This window comes from Motacilla alba, chromosome 2 (assembly GCF_015832195.1).
Source record: "Motacilla alba alba isolate MOTALB_02 chromosome 2, Motacilla_alba_V1.0_pri, whole genome shotgun sequence".
In the NCBI taxonomy this organism is placed as follows: Eukaryota; Metazoa; Chordata; class Aves; order Passeriformes; family Motacillidae; genus Motacilla; species Motacilla alba.
In genome coordinates, this window is record NC_052017.1 from 97578403 (window position 1) to 97599526 (window position 21124).

Here is a 21124-nt window from a genome sequence, read left to right on the forward strand (position 1 = left end):
CTAAATTGTTTCTAAAGATGCCTGATTTAAGGGGATTTTTAATCATGAACAATTTTTTATAAAATAAACTAAATTTTGTCATTTAATATAACATGAAATTAGCTGGATATAGCGGTCTGCTTCTGTCACATTATACACTTGTTTTTTTCTTACTATAGAGCTCAGCTGTTGGAAAGAGTGGAGAATAATCTAGGAGGCCAGATATGGCTAAACTGGTAATTGCTTCTAGGATTCATACTTAGAGCAGTCAGAAGCGGCTGGGAGCTCGATTTGATCCATGCTGCACAAAAATTGAGACAAAGTCTGCCTCAGAGAGATGCAATCTAAATGAAAATGACAGAAAACAAGCTGCAAGCACATATCAAGCATCAAAATGCCTTGGTGTCAGGGTTATTATTACAGTTCGAAGTCCAATCCAGTTATCAATTATTGTTTGTAGACACTTTCCATACAAGCAGTACAGAAAATTAATTTATACTTCATTCCTTCTTACTGTTTATGGATCTACCTCTGATTAAGCACAAAGCTGTTTTCAGGTTATCTCTTTCATTATTTTTTAATCTTGTGAATGGGGTTATTTGTTTATACGTAACATGCAATTAGATGTCAGATGGCACTTACAATCAGAGTTCGTTGAACAAATTTCAGTTAGAATTTTATTAAGATAGTAACATGATTTAAGCTTTTTATTAGACCTACTTATTGCTTTAACCAGCAGAATATTTGAAAGATAATTAAGAGAACAGAAATAATTTTGATAGGTTTTTTGAGGTTTTTTTCTTTACAATTTGTAGACATAACCTAGATAAACCAGAACTAGGAAAAAATTCTCCCAAAAGCTTAAGTAATTTGAGATCCCTGATCACTTTCAGGAATGATTAATATTTTCAGAATATAATAACTAAATGAGGTGAATATAAAAGAACATCTAGCTGTAAATGAAATTTCTTCTTTTCTCTTTAGTGAGTTTTCTTGCAAACAAAGTCTTCCAAAGGAACTGTATCAGGACAAAGCCAAGAATTCTTGAAAAACTTCTAGAGTTTCAAAAATTATTGTGATTTAAATTAAATTTTAATACAAAGTAAATTTCCCTCTGTTTATTTAAATATTTTAAAATTTTAATAATTTTGTTCAGGGAAACAGGTGGGGAAGTCATCTCCATTTGGTGGTATTATCTCTTCAGCCCAAAATAGCTGTAAAGAGAGGTGGTAAAGATTAACCACAAGACTAACTTTTCTTTCACTAAACTGATGATTATGACTTAGACAAATTGTTTAGAAAAAGTCACTACACTTAATAATTTACAAGAGTAGTTTTGAAGACAAGATAACAAGGGAATTTTGCTTTTCTTTAATAGTAATTTTAATATTCAGGGAAAGAAATGTGTTTTGAGTTATAGATATCACACATAACTGATTTGTGCTTGAGAGTTTAGAGAAAAAAAATCTTTGCCTATTAATAGGAAGAGTCAAAAAAATGTAAGATCCATACAATGCATAAGGTATCTAGCACTATCTCCCCATTGAATGAGGAGTTCCTGTGAAGGTAGATCATGAACAGGAACACTTGTACAGTCCATAAGGGTAGCATAACAAATCCTTTGTGAATTCTTGCTGTTACCTAAAGATATTTCTCTTAAGAACAAGTAAAATTGTGAAGTAAGTTTCTTGATATACTTTGCTAGAGCTTTTAAAATCTATGGTTAAAATTTCAAGATGGGAATCAGTGTCTGTTGTATCCTTCTGTGCTATACTCAATCTTGATCTTGACCAGTGAAAGAATGTGGTGTAGGAAAGAAAAAATAAGCTAACAGTCAGGAATGCATGATATTTTATGATATTACACTTGTTACCAAACCGTGTTAAAGCATAATCTTCACCTATTTTAGTAAGTCCCAGAGATGTAAAAAGAAAACTAGACTCCACAATCTTGATCAATCAAGGATGTCTAGAAATAGTTCTGAATATTAGGACACATATTGAAAACATTAAGATTTCTCAACTCAAAACTTAAGCTGAAAGTAAAATAGTTGCCTTTTTTAAGAGAGTCTAGAGGCAATAAGACAAAATTTCAAAGAAATTGACATGGTTTTATTTTTATCGAACCAATGAGCTCAAGCTTTCTGCCTCCAGATGCTCTCTTCAAGGTGAGTGAAATATGACATCAATTCTAATAATTTAACAATTTATATGTTTGGAGATATAAGATCTGAGAAAAATATCTCTTTTTGTATTCAGTCTAATTTTTGCAGTTTTATTGCTGTAATCACTAGTAAATTAGTAGTAGCAAGTGTTGTTGGCTGCAGGAAACAGTACAGAGGGAGAAAGTTCCTTATGGGTCTTGTTCTTAATCCTTTTGCTCTTCAATATTGAATCACAAGAGAAATTTCCTTACATTCTTTAATATATTTATGATCTTGAAATCACCTGATGAAAAACTATTTCAACACTAATAATTTTTTGTGACAGAATATTAAAATAATTCTAAAGTCTAACCATTTATGTTAATAAGGTAACATTGACAGCACTACTAAAACCAAAAGGAATTAAAGACCTGATGAGCAAGTTTTATTTTTAACAGAAAACAATAAAAACCCCCAAACAAACATGAAAAAGAAAAAATAAAACAAAACACCCACATACATGCTCTCTAATATTCTTTGAATTCTAATTTGAAACATAAGCCTTTATGCATGATCTACTTTTCACTTTCCATTTATATTTCTGGATTTCATTTTTCATATAGAGCATTTGGGAATTGTATTAGCAACTGATGATAAAGGCTAAATACAGAGGATAAAGAATAATTGTCAATGCTTTAAGTAAATAGATACACGCCTTTCCTCTGAGGAATCTGCTGCTGCGGTGAATACTGATACATCTTTTGACATTGAAAGTGATGAGTTAGGTGTAATTTCAGATCAAGACAGCAGATTATAAGGTCAAAAGCTATCTACTTGAGATAAATGTTATGTCATCATACAGAACTTAAAATCTTAGATACAGAAATTCATTAACAGAATAAACAGAGTTTATTCTACTGTTCTTTTTTCTTTTTGAATTTACGCCTGAGAGAAGCGATAGTTATGATCCAACTTAAGACAAAAGGTAACAGAATAAAATAGGAAAGCCAAGCGGGAGGTCTTGTAACGCCTTTAGATCCCAATCCATCCAAATGAGACTTTCTGAGTGGACACACATGCTAAAAGCAAGTGTTCCGTGAACATTCCCAGTGGACCTGAATGTGGTCACAGCTTCAACCACAAGGATCAGACTGATTTACTGTCAGACTAGGTACCCCTGCTGTTCCTTGCCATGGAGAAAGAAAGGTTTGGTAGCTAGCTCTGAGGGCAGGAAACACCACAAAGAGAATACTCCTAGCAGTTCCAATAGGAATAAGACCCACTCCCACTGTTTCTAACAACTGTCTGTGAAAGTCTCTGTGTATCTGTCAGTTTGTGCTGTACCTGTTTCTGCAGGATTATCAAATTTATTTGCTTTGTCAATATTTTTTTAAAGGAAAAGTCAGAAAAAAACACTGATTTTTTTAATATATCTGTGAAACAATTAGATTCCAAAATGTCTGTTACAATACCTGCTACATCTTTCTTTCTGAAAATATAAATATAATATCCTCACTGTATTTTTTGTAACCAAAGGTATTGTGCTCCCATTAAGGAGAAATCAGATTTCACATCAATAAGTATAGACAGAGAAGAAACTGCAAGACCAAAAATTGTATCTGTAGCTATGCAGCTACTAAAGAATTTCTCTCACAGAAACAGTAAAATGTAGTTCCCAGGTAATAAAATAATATTTCCTTCTCTACAAATAAATCTCAAAAAGTAGGCCAGAAGAACCACAGTTAAGAAACTAGACACAAACAGGTCATAAAGCCCCATAACACATAATAATTGCATGTCAGTACATTGCTGCATTTAGTAACACCAAAAGAATTTCCAGCAAAATCTGTACAAGAGCCTCAGTAATCCAATCACCTGGCCAGAAAGAGAGGGAAAGGAACACAGCACTCATATTTCACTAGGGCTTCAAAATTCAGATTCTGAAGCCAGAATCGCCAGAAAGGAATCACACTGACATGTCACTCACCATCTACATTATATTCAGTCCTGGCTGAAGATGAAGATGATTGAAATACATTTAAAATATTTGTCCTTAAGTTACCGTGAAGCCACTAGGGAGGAATATAACAAAGCTATTCTGGTATAAAACATGTTAAAATCCATCTTTAGAGCAGTCTCACAGAACAGGCAACAAAAAATATTTTTATTAAAAATTATCCTCTCAATATAAAAATAAAAATTAGAATTAATACCATGATAAATAGTTAAACTTAAACATTGTTAAATCAGTGAAATCCACCTAGTTCAGCATCAAACTCTTCTAGATGCTGGGTTACAGATTTGGCCACAAACTGGAGACACATGGAGAAGGAATAGTCATGTAATTGTGGAAATTTAAAATGGCCGCAGATGCTAGCATATTTTATTTAGCTCAGATCTAGAATCATTGACTTGCTTGCTGAGTCTGTTAGTCAGAGTGCTAGTAGACATCAACCACAGTTTTAACTGTTAAATTTTCCTTATTCTTATTAGTTTTCTGATCCTTGTAAGTTGTTGGTTCCCTTACTACTCATATCTTCATTAGGAAACATCTTTAGGTTTCAGGCTTTACATCTTTGATCTATTTGGATTTAAGGTGGTTTACAACTGCCCTGATAATTTCTTCCATCTTTTATAGCTTCCAGTGGAGACAATCCAGTAGAGTTTGCCTTAGGCCAGGTAAAGTTTAATTTTTGCTGTAGAATGCAAGCAGGATTGACAGGTGTTTTTGAAGGTGGAGAGAGTTACAAACAAGAGACTGAAATAAAACTTTTGCAATGGATAGGGAAATCAGAACATAGGAGTACTCTTTTTTTGTTGGATCTCTACTTTTCCATATGTGGTTTGCTATTAAACAACAAAAAAGCCCCAGAGGTTTTAACTGTTTCTTAGTAAGCAGGATGTTGATAGTCTGTTTCAACACCAAGAGTCTCAGGGTATGATGGAGTATCAGATGACAATCAGGAATGTTTCATCTCCCATTCATGTCTAAACCCAAACCAAAACCAAGCTACATTGCTTGTGGTAACACCGATATAGCCAAAACAATCTACAGTAAACCAAACTTCTTCCAGCAGTAACAGGTACAGAAATTTATATGTTATGTGTAGAAGGAATATATTAGATGTTATTATGGTATTTTTTTAATTCTCAGCTGTAACTTTAGACTTCTGATTCCCTTTAGATTATCACTTTGCTAATTTCTACTGTTTCTCTAATGACAAATTTCCTCCACTCCTCACAGATTTGTGCCCTATATTCACTAGTACCATCTGTTGGCAAAAACAAACCATAGATTTACCAAGCAAATAAACATTAACATCTAAAATAATTTGGTAACTTGGAAAATGTGTTACAACCTAGAAACTTTCATGGATTTTTCAACTTTTGTTTTCTGTGATATTCTCTCTGCTTCCAAGGCTTGTGTAGACAGAATTCATCTAAAAATGCTCTCCTGTGGTAGAATCTAAACCAAATACATGAGAAAGTAGCTGCTGGATTGAGCTAGTGCTCTTGACAAGCCTGAGAAGACTTCTTAATTTTCTCTCAGATTAAATAAGATGACATGTTTAAGTGTCATCAGAACTTAAGTTTTCCTGTACACTTTGACATTAAACTATTTCTCATAGATTATAAAAGAGAAAGAATTTTAATATGAAAGTACTGTAATTCTGAGGAAGGAAGGAAGGAAGGAAGGAAGGAAGGAAGGAAGGAAGGAAGGAAGGAAGGAAGGAAGGAAGGAAGGAAGGAAGGAAGGAAGGAAGGAAGGAAGGAAGGAAGGTTGTCTGACCTTCATCTGCAGTTTTATGTTTCAGGATAATAAAAAATAATCTTCTGGCCAGGAGCTCCACAATATATATCTGTATGATAGAGACAAATTTTCCAGACATCAGGAAATAGCAATATTTCCCTCAAGTTTGTATTTAAAATATTATTTTCTCTTTCTGACTTGAGTGAAAACAGTCCAGAGAAACCTGTAAATGATAACATTTTTGAATTGAACTCAGATTGAACCCTCTTGATAGTAAGATGTTTCCTTTGGTTTGCACAAATGAGCCATTCTGAGCTCAAGTCTGGCATCCATTTATTTGCATTTTGGCTAGTGAACAACTTATTTTCCACCACAACACTACATTATACTCTGCAAACAGAAAACCCCCAACAACTTAAGAACATAACAAAAATCCCCAACCCAGCTGACTTGTAGATATTTCTTCTACCATCCAATGACATTCTTCTGTTTTAATGTGAATTTATGTTAATGACCCTCTAGCCTTTCTTCAGTGATATTCACTAAGGTCTAGCAGACTTCAATGTAATACTAGTAATTTCCTTAATGTTGTATATTTTGAATCAAAAAATTAACTACTAATGTGATTGCAATATTAGCAAGTTGCAGCTTGCATCTGCAATTTTGTATTATTACTGTACCATATTATAATACTTTTTCTCAGAAACTCAAAATTTTTCTTCTCTCTACTGATATTTCAATATATATGCAAGATTTATAAAAAACAAACAAAAACACAAAAACAAACACATAAAAAATCTGTACTGATTCAGAAAAATATATCCTAGCCTTCTATTAAATTGAAGGTTATTTTACTGGCTTTAATTTCTCTCCCCTACCATTTAATGTTTTTTTATTTAACATATTACTTGTGCATTATGCAACTATTAAATGTGTAGGTATAGTTCCTGAGCATATTTTTTTTTGCTCATGTGTATTCCTTTGTGAGTTTTCTTATGCAGGTGGCTGTCCTGCAGATAGAACATAACTACCTTTGCATGCAATTTTGCTTTATTTGATTACTTTTGCTAGCCTCCAGCTATTCATATTCCAACTACCTATTAGCTTTCCTTGACTGAGGATATTAAGAAACAAATATGTTTGTATATGATTAGTCTTTCAAAGCATCGACTCCATCATAAAACAATATAAAAAGACTTTTTTTTTTCTATGATGGAAGAGAGGCTGATTCTGTTCAAAGATTTTGGAATGGAAATTCTTTTCAATTAAAATAGAAACCAGACCAAATAATTCAACTAGTCTTCATCTTTTTTCTTAGCCCTTAATATATTCCTCCTGTATTTGTATGATAAAGACCATTTATTGAGCATCACTACCCAAATTATACAGTTTTGATGTTGGATCCTAAGACTGTCATCTAGTAAGTAACAAACAAAGAGTATCTGTGAGCAGCTGACCAATAAATTGGACTTCATCAAAAATTCAATACCATCCAGCAAAGCATTGGGATATTGCTGGCTTCAGTTTATGGAAAAGGATTTCACAGAGAGTGTGCCAGTCATGCAAAAGGGTGGTTGAAAATAACTATTGGATTGGCATATTAATGATCACAGGAGACCAATGTAAATGTCACAAACTATTGGGAAAGAATAAACTGAGCACTACTACAAGTCCTCATGTGTTCCCAGTGTGCACAGATAAAAATTTTATCACAACAAACAGCATGGTAGTTTGCATGAATTATTAAATCATATTCATACAAGAGGGTTTGTAATTAAACAGAAAGACTTACTGAGGATTATAGTAACTGACAATGTCTAGATCCTGAAAAGTCCAGCTATAAGTCAAGAGACTAGCATATATGATTGCTTTTAATCTATGCAACAATTTATTAGTTATTAATTTATAAAATTTTTTGGATATTGCCAAAGTGGAGACGAATGTACAATTAGTCTTTCAGCATGCATATGTCATTAATAAAAAAAATATTAAGCATATAGCATTATTTATATGCAATCACTTTTATCTGTCACAATAATAATAACTCCATTATTATAAGCTATTTAATGCAGAAATTTAGTTTAAATTGACTATGTTGTCCTTTATGCATTATTATGTATGAACCTATTTAATATGCCTTCTGTTTTATATTTTTAGCAATAGAATCACATGCTTTAAACTCTCAAGGGCTTATTTTGTGTTTCAGTGATGAACAATTCAGCCTTAAGGTACTTAATTCAGATTATAAGGCCTGTGACATTTGGAATAATACTGGAGGTTCCTTTTCACCCCATTATGTACACAAAGTCTTGCAGTATGCTAATGTGTGCAGAAGGTCACTAGCTCTCCTTTCTCATTGCCCTCTACCCATAGAGAAAATAAAGAACATACTTTGTAGAAACAGGTAAAAGTTTTCAATTATGTTTTCCTTTCATAACGTGAAGTACAGGGAGACATCGAATAGCTTTATATTAACTCTCTTCTTCATATCTTATTTTGCTTACATTACCATTTTGCTAATGGATTGAGTTACATTTTTCTTCTCCTCTGGTATGGGACAATGCTGGAGATGTTGAATAGTTGACTGCCATTACTTCATTTTAAAGAAAGGAGCGAGTACAAAGGGGTACAAACACTAAAGAAACTAGCCATGAAATTCTCAGCATGAAACTACTAAAGGGGAGAAAGTTTTTCGTCCCTTTCTGAAATGCCTAAGCCCCAGCACTTATACTGTGAAGTGCAGTTTCAGCACTCTAGTTTGACACTAGTCCAAGGTAGTTAGCTCTGTCAGGACTGGAGAATTTCTGCAGCATATCACAGAATCACAGAATCAAATATGTGGCATAACCATGCACAAGAAGAATGTTTGAGGTAGCTATGTGGCAAGCACATAGGAAGATTCCAGCAAGTTCTCCACTTGTGTCTATCTCTGTATAAAAACTTGGGGTTTTCTCCTTGAAAAGTAATGACTACTCTATTTTATATATTTTATGCTTTTAGTTGGTTTGAGAGGTTCTTGAACAAGTATTCAATTAATATATCACACAAAATCAATTACTTTCATTATATGTTCTTTATAATGTGGGCATGCAAATTTATCTTCCATTTTTAAAGAAATTTTTTAAACTTTGCAAAGTGCTTTCCCACACCAGTTGTGCAAGTCTCTAGACCAGTATAATATTAGACGTCTTAATGTCACTTGGAAGGTCCTAAAAATTCAGAATCAAGCTCAACAGGACAACACAGTCTTTACAATAGATAAGTTTCTATCTGATACTGAATAGCATTTAGATGTAATCTAACTGCATCTAAACTCTAGTTGCCCCTATAAATATACAGAAATAAATCTAAAGTAAAATTCTTCCAAGTTGCTTTTAGGGTTTTGTTTCTGTACTAATTACAGATAAGCAGTGGCTATGACGATAGAATCATGGAACCAATTACACAATCATTCAATGACTGGGGGTGGAAGGGATTTTAAAGAACAACTAGTTCCAACCCCCTTGCCGTGGGCAGGGACATGTTCCACTAGACCAGGTTGATCCAAGGTCCCTATCCAACCTGGCCTTTAATATTTCCAGGGATGGGGCATCCACAGTTTCTCTGGACAACCTTTTCCATGGCCTCACCGCCCTTAGAGCAAAGAATTTCTTTCTAGTACTATTTTAAACCTACTCTCTGCCAATTTAAAGCTGTTTCTCCTTTCCCTATCCTTACATGCCCTTGTGAAAAGTCTGTCTCTGGCTTTCTTCTAGTCTACCTTTATCTGAAGCCTGCTATAATGGTCTTCCCAGAGTCTTCTCTTTTCCAGGCTGAGCAACCCCAATGCTCTGTCTTCATAGCAGACATGCTCCAGTTCTCTGATCATCTTCATGGTCCTCCTCTGGACCTGCTCCAACATGTCCTTGCCCTCTCTATGTTGGAGGCTCCAGTACTCCAGGTGGGGTCTCACAAAAGTGGAGAAGAGGAACAGAATAACCTCTGCTGACCTGAAGACCAAATTTGGCAGGCATGATTTGCAGTTAGTGAAACCATGTTGTCTCATGTCATCATTTTCAACATGTCTTGGCATACACCCCAAGAGGAACTGCTCCATGATCTTCCCTGGCACAAAGGTGAGACTGACCATTCTATAGTCCCCAGGTCTTTCTTCCTTCCCTTTTTAAAAAATGGGAATTACATTTCCCCTTTTCCAGACTGCCGCAACTTCTCAAATATGATGAATAGTGTCTTAGTCATGTCATCCACCAGTTCCGTCAGGACCTGCTGATGCATCACACCAAGTCTCATGAGGGGATTGCTTAGATGTTCTCAATCTCTCCTACAATGGTGTACTGTGGCAGACTTCTATAATGTCTCCTGTCCCAGCCCTCTCTTTGATCCCGACCATAAGCCCTCATTTCATACCTTACCCAACCCCAGGCAGAGGTCCATGATTCCATTTGGTCATTGACAAAGAGGGCAACACTCCCTCCTTGTCTCCCCTGATTCTTAAGGAAATTTTACCTCTAGCCCTGCTGCTTACAGATGCTGCAATGAATTTAATGTTTTGTCTGTCTGTACACTAATTTCTCTTTTTTTCTCCAGCTCTGTGATATATGTTTAGCTCAGATTTAACTCCGAACTGCCTTTTGTTATTAGTTATCAGGAGCTTAGGATAAGAAAGGTTTTTCTTTTTGGACATCTAAAGTGCATTGGAATTCAATAACAGCACATTTCCTCCCCTGTTCATAACCCCAAAACTTGGACATGATGCTTTACTTAAAAGATATGAACAGTTTCAAATAATTTTTCTATTTGAGAAAAAGCCTCACTTATGTAATGAGCAAAGGTGATTACTTTTATTTTTTCAGTATTACATTGAACTATATGTGGCATTTAAAAAAATTTTATATTTATACCACAAACATATAACTAGAAGCTATACCAGAAGTCAAGAACAATTATTTATTTTACTAATAATTTATTAAAGTGCAGGAGCTTTTAAACTGTAATACTATTTCCTTCTGAGGAATAAAACAGCTCAATACCCATTCATATTTTCCTTTAAAAATAGAGGTATTTCAGACCCATGTATTTTGCAATGTTAAGGGGTTAATTATGCTAGTGCAATCAAATCAAGTATAATTGAAGAACTGAAGAAGCAATCTTTCTCTATCTGGGTTTATAGGACTTTTTAAAGCAAACAGTTTATGCTCCTGAATAAAATATCTGTCTCACAGAGGCAAGAAAAAATCTATATGGAAGTCAAAAGATAAAATTTAGATATCTAAGGAAAAAAAGATGCTTCGTTATACAAGTCAACATTTAAAAATATTATTGTGACCTTTCCTATGTATTTTAACACATTTTTTCGCCACAATTTCAATTTTTTAGGAAAATCAACTTTGTTTTCATTGTTTACCCACTTATTTGGAATCTGACACTAACATAACTCAGCCAAAAGCTTTTTGATTAGTGTCCTTACACTTAACTAAGCAACATCCACTAGTATCCAAAATAGATACCTGCTGAAATTGAAATTAATATCCTGTAACTGAAAACTGGGATTACTTCATGCAAGTACTCAACTATAACACAATCTTAAAAAAATCTTCAAAAAAAGATCTTTCAGAGAAATCTTGCACAATAAGTACTCACTCATTTGTTGGGCATTTGTTCTTTGCTACTTTACAGTGCAAGTATTTCTGTGGTCGTTTCCATGTTTCTGCACCCACTTATGTGTTAACATAGGAGGGTAAATATCTGTGACACTTCAGTGAGTCCTGGAACTTGGGTACTGAGAGTTTTTTCTTACAGTGACTGGAACAAAGTTCTTCAGTGTAAAACACTCAAACCATCCAGCTAATTCTGACTGAAAGTTGGATTATGTAGCTAAGTAGCTAGAGAGAGGTATTTCAAATTTTTCACTGCAGTGTCTCAGGATTGTATGGCTTCATGTTGTACTTCAGACTTCTAGGTCTTCATCTCGAATGATGGATTCCCTTTTAACCTACTTGGATACTCAACCACATTAGATTTTCAGAACATTTTCATGGCATTCTTCTCACAGTATCCTCTACATTTTCCCTCCAGTTCAATCCTACATTTAATAATTTTTGATATGCCTTTTCTGGGCACACAAGTACTTTCCCTACTTCTGATATCACTGATAAAAGACAAGTCTAGGAAAGAAGGGGAAAGAAAGAAAAGGCAGTACTAGCCTCACAGTTAAAATATCTCACTATTCTCTTTTGTGCTAGATATATATCATAGAACAGAGTTCCTCTCTGTTCTGAGTCTGGAATAGCAATGATCATTAGAGGGAAATTTTTCTTTGGTGTTGTCCATCATTATCAGAAGATTAGTGTCTCACAAATTACATTCATTAAGCTTTAGAATTGTTGTTGGTGTACGAAGCAGTCATGAAGATGCATTCAGAAAATTAGAAAATATAATACAGGGAAATCAATTAAAACAGGCAAAACCACAGGCAAAACCTCACTCTTATTTCTTCCCTCTTTAAAAGCACTCTCTGAGAAATGGATGGGCTGCAAGTGCTCCACCTAAAAGCTTTTCTTAACAAATTCAGTACTGAGACATTTTTTTACAAGACAGCAAAGACTGCATGTCCTGGTTTTATTTCACTACTTCAAGAATTAAAGTAATTTCAAAGAATGATTATTTTAAGGAAAGAAAAAAAAATTAAAAGTGACCTTTCCTCCTTCCATTATCTTGGCCACTAACTAGGCATTTATCAGCGTGAACTTTAGCATTCATAATTGTGTTGTGCCCTGAAAGAAAATTTTTAATCAATACTAATAGATTTCTATGGAGGAGAACTTTTTCAGGTAGTAGGAGTTCCTACTTGTTCCTAGTTTGGAGGTAAGATCTTTTCTCTTGTTTTTCTCACTTTTTTCTCTGTTACAAGTATTTGTCATGGCACAGGTCTCAACATGATGAACAGGAAAACACGGACAAAGATACTCAATTAGCAAGTGTGTTTGTTGAACTTCAATGTACTAAAGTGAGTTCAGGAATACAAGTCTTAATTTCTCATTCTGACCAAGTACTTCTCATTCTGACCATGTATTTACTAGTGAGACAAGGAGGTAGAAAGATGGTCTTTACAGTTTGGAATCCTTATTCACAGTTGTACTGTGGACCCCAAATTCTGAGACAGATTCTATGTCACTGCAGAACTTTAACCATACTTTCAATCATCCTTAGCCTCCAATCAGGTCAGTCTCTTTCTTTGATGAATCCCAAAGTAGGGAATATATTGCAGAAAAATTCACTCCCTCCTGACCTTTTCTTCCCAGGCGCAGCATTGATAATTTAACTAAAGGCTGATCCATCACATTGCCATGATAGCAATGTGAAGAAGTCAAGAAGCAGAAGTACGGGAGCAAGTAAAAGAAAAGAAAGATACAAAACAAACGAACAAACAAACAAACCAAGCCCAAACCCCCAAACCTACAACCCATAAAGAATAAAAATTGAAGGTAACCATATCCAGAGACCCATAGCAGCCACCCACTTGTGAGATGTAATAAATAATAGGCTTCTAGCAGATATTTAGCTCATGGAAAGAGATGAGACTTGACCTGACTAAGCAGCTTAGGTAAACTGGGCTGGAGCTCCATGTTTATGACACAATCATTATGTCTATAGAGAATAATACTTCTACATAAAGGGAAGAAAACAACTATTGTATTTGCAGGGTGCCCCATGGCAGGAAGGAATGATGAATCTGACTCCATGTTCTCAGAAAGTTCATGTATTATTTTATTATACTATATTATATTAAAGAATACTATACTAAACTATACTAAAGAATACAGAAAGGATACTTACAGAAGGCTAAAAAGATAATAATGAAAACTCGTGACTCTCTCTCCAGAGTCCCAACACAGCTTGACCCTGACTGGCCATTGATTAAAAAGAATTCACAGAAACCCAATGAAACAATCACCTGCTGGTAAACAATCTCCAAACACATTCCAAAGCAGCAAAACACAGGAGAAGCAAACCAGATAATAATTGTTTTCCTTTTTCTCTGAGGCTTCTCAGCTTCCCAGGAGAAAAATCCTGGGCAAAGGGATTTTTCAGAAAATATGAATGCCACAAAGGACAACATCATAGAGAGATCTAGGGAAGTTTTCCAGGGCATCTTCAGGAACAGCAAGACCAACCACTTTGTGTAACCAACTATTATCCTCTGGTCAGGTCTCAATGCAAGGCTGCAAAAAGAGAGTTTTGGGCCCAGCTGTCTTCAGAAGTAAACAAAATGTTAGAAACCTACTAACTGTTACAAGACTTTGAAAGGATGGAGAACTATTCTGAGCAACAGCTTTCAGAACACTTGTGTGTGAAATCAAAATAGAAGTCAGATCTACACACCTGTAGACCCCTAGGTCCATGGTGTTTTCCCACCTAAATGATTCTATGATTCTGTAATGCAGAAAAAACAACCACCATAAAAGAGGAAAATATCATAACCTTGTGAATGTGGGCATGTCCATGAAGCATTTCAAAATGTTGTCAATGAAGAGAGAACAGGCTCACACTATAAAATAAATTTCCTACCAACATCACAGCTCTTCCTCACTTTCTTGCCTTGAGTCACCACAGGGGCTGGGGAGAAGCTCTCTTTCCCATCAATCCATTACAAGACACCCTGAGGCAGCTTTCTTAGGTCAAAGAGAATCAAGATTCCTCTTCTTCAAATATCCACACTTCGATCCTTTGTCCCATACACTTTTAAAATGTATTTTTTTTTGTCAGATGAAAGAAACATGATCAGCTCTCTTCTTATATCTCTTGATTTCTTTTAATTCAAAAGGCTTGATTTCAATGTCTCAAAAGGTATTCATCCTTTGACACAGCTTGGAAAGTCTCCTGTGTGCACTGCCTGCAGGCTAAAGTAATTTCAAGTAAATGGATTTCTTCATAGCCTAAACCAAAAAAGGTAGAAGATGGGAGAAGATGAGAGTTAGACACCTAGCTTTCCGTGATTAAATTTTACTTATTTGTGTGGGATAAATTATAGAGCTCAGAAAAACTTTCTGTCTAGAAAACAGCATAACTTCCAGGATGCAGATCCTGGGTGAATTTTGGAGATGAGGTAATTATATCTTGGGATGTAGTTTTCCCGTATTTCACACACAGATGCTTTAGGAAACCATTGCCATTAACTGTACAAAAAATAACCAAATGATGATGTGACAATGGGAGAACAGAAGGGGTGGGCAGTGCTCAAGTAGGAGAGTTAACAGCAGTCTGGAGTCTGAATACAAGGAACTTGGATGATAAGAGGCCAGTCTGTGTTTATACAGATTCCTATGCAGTCGTTATGGGGTGTACTGAATGGCTCCCTTTTTGGGAACAAAACCTGCGAGAGGTAAATAGGGTACTGGTATGGCAAAAAGTGAAGTGGGAGAAACCCTGAAAATTGTAAGATCCATAGCAGTATCAGATGGATGGGAAACAGCCCAGCAGAAAGGGGACCGCAAAGCCCAACTCTTAAATAATCAAATGGACTCCTTCACTCAGTTGGCTGTCTTAGCAGAGGAATGGGGTTTCTCTTCTCTTAAAGGAGAAATAGGATTATCTGTTGGAATGGGTGCAAGTGAATCATGGCTACTCTGCAATGGAGACTTATTAAGAGAGGGGGTAAGTAGAGGATGACTGGTCACCCTAAAGGCATATGAAACATTTATCTCTGCCTGCAGCCAATTCCATTCCAGACTGGAGAAACACCCCCTGCAAGACTCCCCCTCTCCTCCTAAGGGCAGGAAAAGGGTTATGAGAAACTTAGCAGGATGACTACATTGGTGCTTTTGACAAATCGGAAGGAAAATAATATATGTATGAGTTGAAATAGTCTCAGGTCTTGTGCAGGCTGAAGCAGCAGCATGGGTCACAGGGGCCGAAAGCGTTATGGTTCAGTTTCCTGCCTAAAGCAAAATCAATACTATCAGATAATGGTAGTTACTTCACAGCAGGAATAGTCCAGGAATGGGCAAAAACTAGAGGAATGCTAAGGCTGCTCAACACCACAAGTCAGTTGGATAGTATACAGGATAAATGGTCACCTAAACCAGTTTTTGAGACCTCAGGATCCCAAGTGGCCTGATCATCTTTGGGAGATTATGATCAAAGTCACTGACCAAAGCATAGTAAATGAGTGTCCATGATTTGTGTCATTTTGATCTATGTCACCTACTATCTCTTCTGGCAACAAAGGGACTGACAATCCCCAGAACTCTTTACATTTTCCACATCAGCCAGTATTGGCAAACTTCCAAACTATTGGGTTATAGAAGTGCAATATAAGTTGTTGTCCCTTGTTGCTTTAAGAAGAATAGACAATTTTCATTTTCTGAAGATTAGTCCTCAAAATATAAATCACCTTCCTTGCTGGACTGCTTTCATTGGGACAGTAGGTGGTGGCTTTTATCATCTTGAATGTTTTAAACACATGCTAAACAACGTTGTCCTGGCATGCATCCTGGCTGCTCTTTTAATGGTCAGTTTAACCTCTGCTGTCAGAAAGATAAAGTACCACTTCTTTTTTGTATAATGCTCATAATATAGCTAGAAGTTAAAAATCAGCTGACCAGTCTGGAGAAATAATTTTCTTCTTATTTATTTGCTCAGTTTGCATTGTAATTAGCTATCTTAAATTGCAGTCCTATAATTTAAATAATTCCAATTTAAGCTCGTTATGGACTTTAAAAAGAGAGGGAAAGAAGAGGATTTAATTAAATTACATTGGAAATTAAATTAAACATAAGAAGAAATAACTCAATTTGTGATCAATTCAAAGTTATTGGCTGAAAATAGTGCTCATATCATTGTAAATTCTAATAACTAATATTCTGACATGTAGAAGAACACTAATTTCTCTCTTTCTAATCCTGCTTATTGCAGTGTTTGATGTGATCAATACTACAAATGCATCATTTGCCACTCTAGAGTTAATGTAACTGCTAATATCACTTTGGAACAATTAATGGATAGATCTAAAACCAAAGTAAAAATTTAATTTGATAATTTTTCATATTTTAATAACTGTAGATATTTATTTTTTCAAAATTATTTATTATATAAAGATATATAAAGAATTATATATATATAATATATATATATTTATTATATAAAGATATATAAAGAATTGTATCTGGACCTAATTTTCTGTCTTTTACATACATAATTTTTGTGGTTTACAAAGATGAAATCTGAATAATAACTTTTTTTTTAATTTTGAAAGTAATTTCTGTCAGAACAAGTTTTACTTTTATTAGTCCAACAGAAAGAAGGATAGGAAGGAAGGAAGGAAGGAAGGAAGGAAGGAAGGAAGGAAGGAAGGAAGGAAGGAAGGAAGGAAGGAAGGAAGGAAGGAAGGAAGGAAGGAAGGAAGGAAGGAAGGAAGTGGCGGAAGGAAGTGGCGGAAGGAAGGAAGTGGCGGAAGGAAGGAAGTGGCGGAAGGAAGGAAGTGGCGGAAGGAAGGAAGGAAGGAAGGAAGGAAGGAAGGAAGGAAGGAAGGAAGGAAGGAAGGAAGGAAGGAAGGAAGGAAGGAAGGAAGGAAGGAAGGAAGGAAGGAAGGAAGGAAGGAAGGAAGGAAGGAGAAAATGAATTATAGTTACACACTGTTAGTGGTTAGTAATAGACCTGTAAGGAAATGCTGCAATATCTTCTGAACCTTCTCATATCTAAAATCATTGTTATTGACATTATTAATATTGGTAGCAAGTGAAATGCACCTTAGTCATTTGATGCCTGATTGTAAAAGCTTTTTGTCATTATGGTTATTGCTGTCATCATATGCTACTTCAGACTGAACAAGTAATATCTCTGTCATCACTAATGGCCCATTATTAATACATGTCCTCAGTCATTGATAATATTGATGAATAATTGTCATGCTCTACCTCAGATTTTTCCGCAGTCTCTGGGGCTATGTTAGTATACCCATGCTTACATTAGCTTGCATTCAGTATGAAGAACTCTTTGATATAGACTTGTAGCACACTAGCATGTTAATCATAGTGTCTGTATTTGCAATGCCTTGATATGTAGTCCAAAAAGTCATTCAGGTTCGCTAGGAGCCATGACTCAGAGTGGCTTTTGTCATTTTGCTTAATAAATAAGCCTTGTAGAAAACTGCATTGCATTACCCTACATAGCATTTTGAATCTTTCTTACTTTGCCACGTGACTGTCCAGCACCTAATGTCTATCATTCAACTGCTACAGGCACACAATATGATCAGACAGGCAGCTGCAAAAGCAAGCAACATGTAAAACTCAAGTTGCTTCTGCTTTTAACAGTGATACTGCTTAGGAGTCATCAACATAATCCAGGACAATTGCCATGCCTGACTCATCATCTAACCTGAGCCAGAAAAATAAAAAAATAAGCAGAGAAATCTCACGATTCTACAGAAATTTGTCATCTGAAAAAAAAAAAAAAAAAAGAAAAAAAAGAAAAAAGAAAAAAAAAGTAGTCAAGAGCTGTTCTGGCTTTTTGGCTCCTTGGAGCTTCTCTTCTCTTGCCTGGGTTGAATGTTAAAAGCCACCAACTTCTTGACTCAACAAGCTGCAATCTGTAATGTGATATTATATCAGAACCCAGGATAAGATTCAACACATTAGAGACATATGATATGCTGTCCAGGGAAGGAATACCTCAGAAATACATTTTTTTACATTTTTATATGTCCCTTCAAACCAGGGGATAAATCAGGATGAAAGAACTCTTAAGTGATTACTTCATAACAAGGTGAAATTGGAAGCATAATTATGTATTCCCTACTACCTCTCCTACCCTGCTATTAAGGTTGCATTTTTACTGACATATAATTAATCACTTGTGATTTATCTTCATTCCCTTAGGGCACTTGTATCATCTTGTGTCTGCACTTCTGAGATTCCCTGCAACAGTCCTGGTATAAATGCTACCAACAACTGATGCTTCATTAGCAGCAATTACTCACACCTACATGCTTGTACTAGAGTCACTGAATAGGTCAATCCACAAGAAAGCCCTAACAGTCTATTTAGAGGATAGATATATGTTGATATTACATAGATAAAGTAATTTTTTTTAACTTTCATTGTTGTCATCTATTAGTTTCAGAAATATCAGTGGTATGTCATCAAAACTGCGTTAAATATTGCTCTCCATACAGGTCAGACCTGAAATACATGAAGGTGAAGTATCCTGACAACACTGACCCCTCAGAGCAAAAACAGCCTGGCCCTTCTCCACAAAATTACTCCTTCTTATGCCTGTTATTCAGCTACTTCCTTCAATCAATGCGGACAGCAGGTTGAAGGTGCCTTAGGCTCATAGTCAAAAGAACTTGGAAAGCCATCTTGTGTATAGCTCTTTTCAGGAAAGATCTCTAAAGATACTACTGTCTGCAAAGGCATGGAGTCTTACCTGCAGTACCAACCCCACCCTCATGCCAATGAACGCTGCTGCTCCTCAGCTGTTTTGAAATGTTACTAGGATAAATGACAAATGTGTATTTTATTTTGGGTCTTCAACCATTGATGGCAACTGAACTTAGGAAGTCTGATAAGATTCAATCATAGAAAAGAAGTATAATCTTAAAGGAAAACATGGCAATGAGATCCTAGGTAAGGATTTCTTTCCAGGAAGGACTCCATCCCTGTGATAAAACAGCACTTTGAAGGCCAGAAAAAGATGGCACTTTCTTCAGCACATTCATGAGAAACATGTGGCTCAAAATGTCCAGCAAAGCAGAGACAAAGAGTTTTTGGCAGACAGCTTTTATCATCTGTGGAGTAATGTAGTTAAAGTGATGATTCTGATAGTAAAAAGTTTTAAAATCATAGAAAATTCAGGGAAATTCTTTAGAAAGAAAGGCTTGGTAGACCCTGGGAAAATGTTAAGGGTAGGCCCTGGGAAATGTTAGGCCTTGTGTTTGCCAAATCATGTGAAAGTGCACCTGTGTAATCAGTATATGAGAAATTATATGACTCTTATATGTGATGATTATTTATAATTAGACGTAATTATTGTTTAGTCATAAGAAGAATCATGAAAACTATGTTAGGGGTTTGAGGGGGATCATGAGAAATCCATGCTTGGATGGCATCAATGTATACAATAGAACAATAAAAGTTTAATAGTTAATATGTAAGTTATATAAAGACAGAATATAAAACATATTCAGCTCGAAACCATGTCGGCATCAGACTTCGGTCTGTGTCCCCTGACACCCAGAGCTCTTTAATAAAAACACCTGCATATAATCATTCTGTGATTATGTGTTCCTGAACGCTAACAATTCTGGGTTTGGTACTTAAAAAAAAAATTGTTTGAGACTACTTCAACAGAAAGAAAAAAACTACAAAAATAAAAACCAAGAAGAAAAAAAGCAGATATACCATTTCATATGCTTTCTAAACTGTCAGCACAGTAAGATTACCAGAATTCATGTCTCCATATTTATCCCTGCAGAAGGGCTGACATCCAGCAATGCACATAATGGTGAGTTTGCAGTGTTTTGTATCAGTTATTGTCCCATGTTTCTTTTATTTTCTTTACCTTTTCCCTTCAGTGGACTCTCATATAGTTTTACTAACCCAGAAGACAAGTGCATCACTAGGTGGAACAAATTTAATTTGCCAGATGATTCAATTGAGTAAAAGTCCAGCAAGAATGTAAATGAAGCTACACATCGAGAGCTCTTTTTCCTTGACCAAATTTTTCTTGAGAGGTTTCATCTTTTATATTAATGCATAAGTAATTCTACTATTTTTTTTATAAATCAGTGTGGGGATGGTTGATTTTTCATTAGTTATATCTTGTCTAGGCAAGCAACATTTATTTTATTTCATTATAAGAAGTAACCATGGGAGTTCCTGTACCTGCTTGATGATGGCCTTCACAACAAAATAAAGTTTGCAATATGTTGTTGCAAGAGTCTACCTCATTTTTTAAAACTGCCTTTCTTTTGTATTTGTCCAAAGTATTCTGCTAATCCAATTTGAATTGGGTAACAAATGTCTGATCTAATGTATTTTCTCACTTATTTTTCTTCAGGAAAACTGGAAATTCTGCAGGAAAAAAAATTCTTTATCTAAAACAGTCTCTCCAGGCAAGCCATATGGGAAAAAGTAAAATCACAATATGCCCTAAATACTTTTAATAGAAATTATTATCATTAGTACTACTTCTGGCATTCTACAATAAACAAAATTTATAATTATGTACATGTATTTATTTTTTGTCTG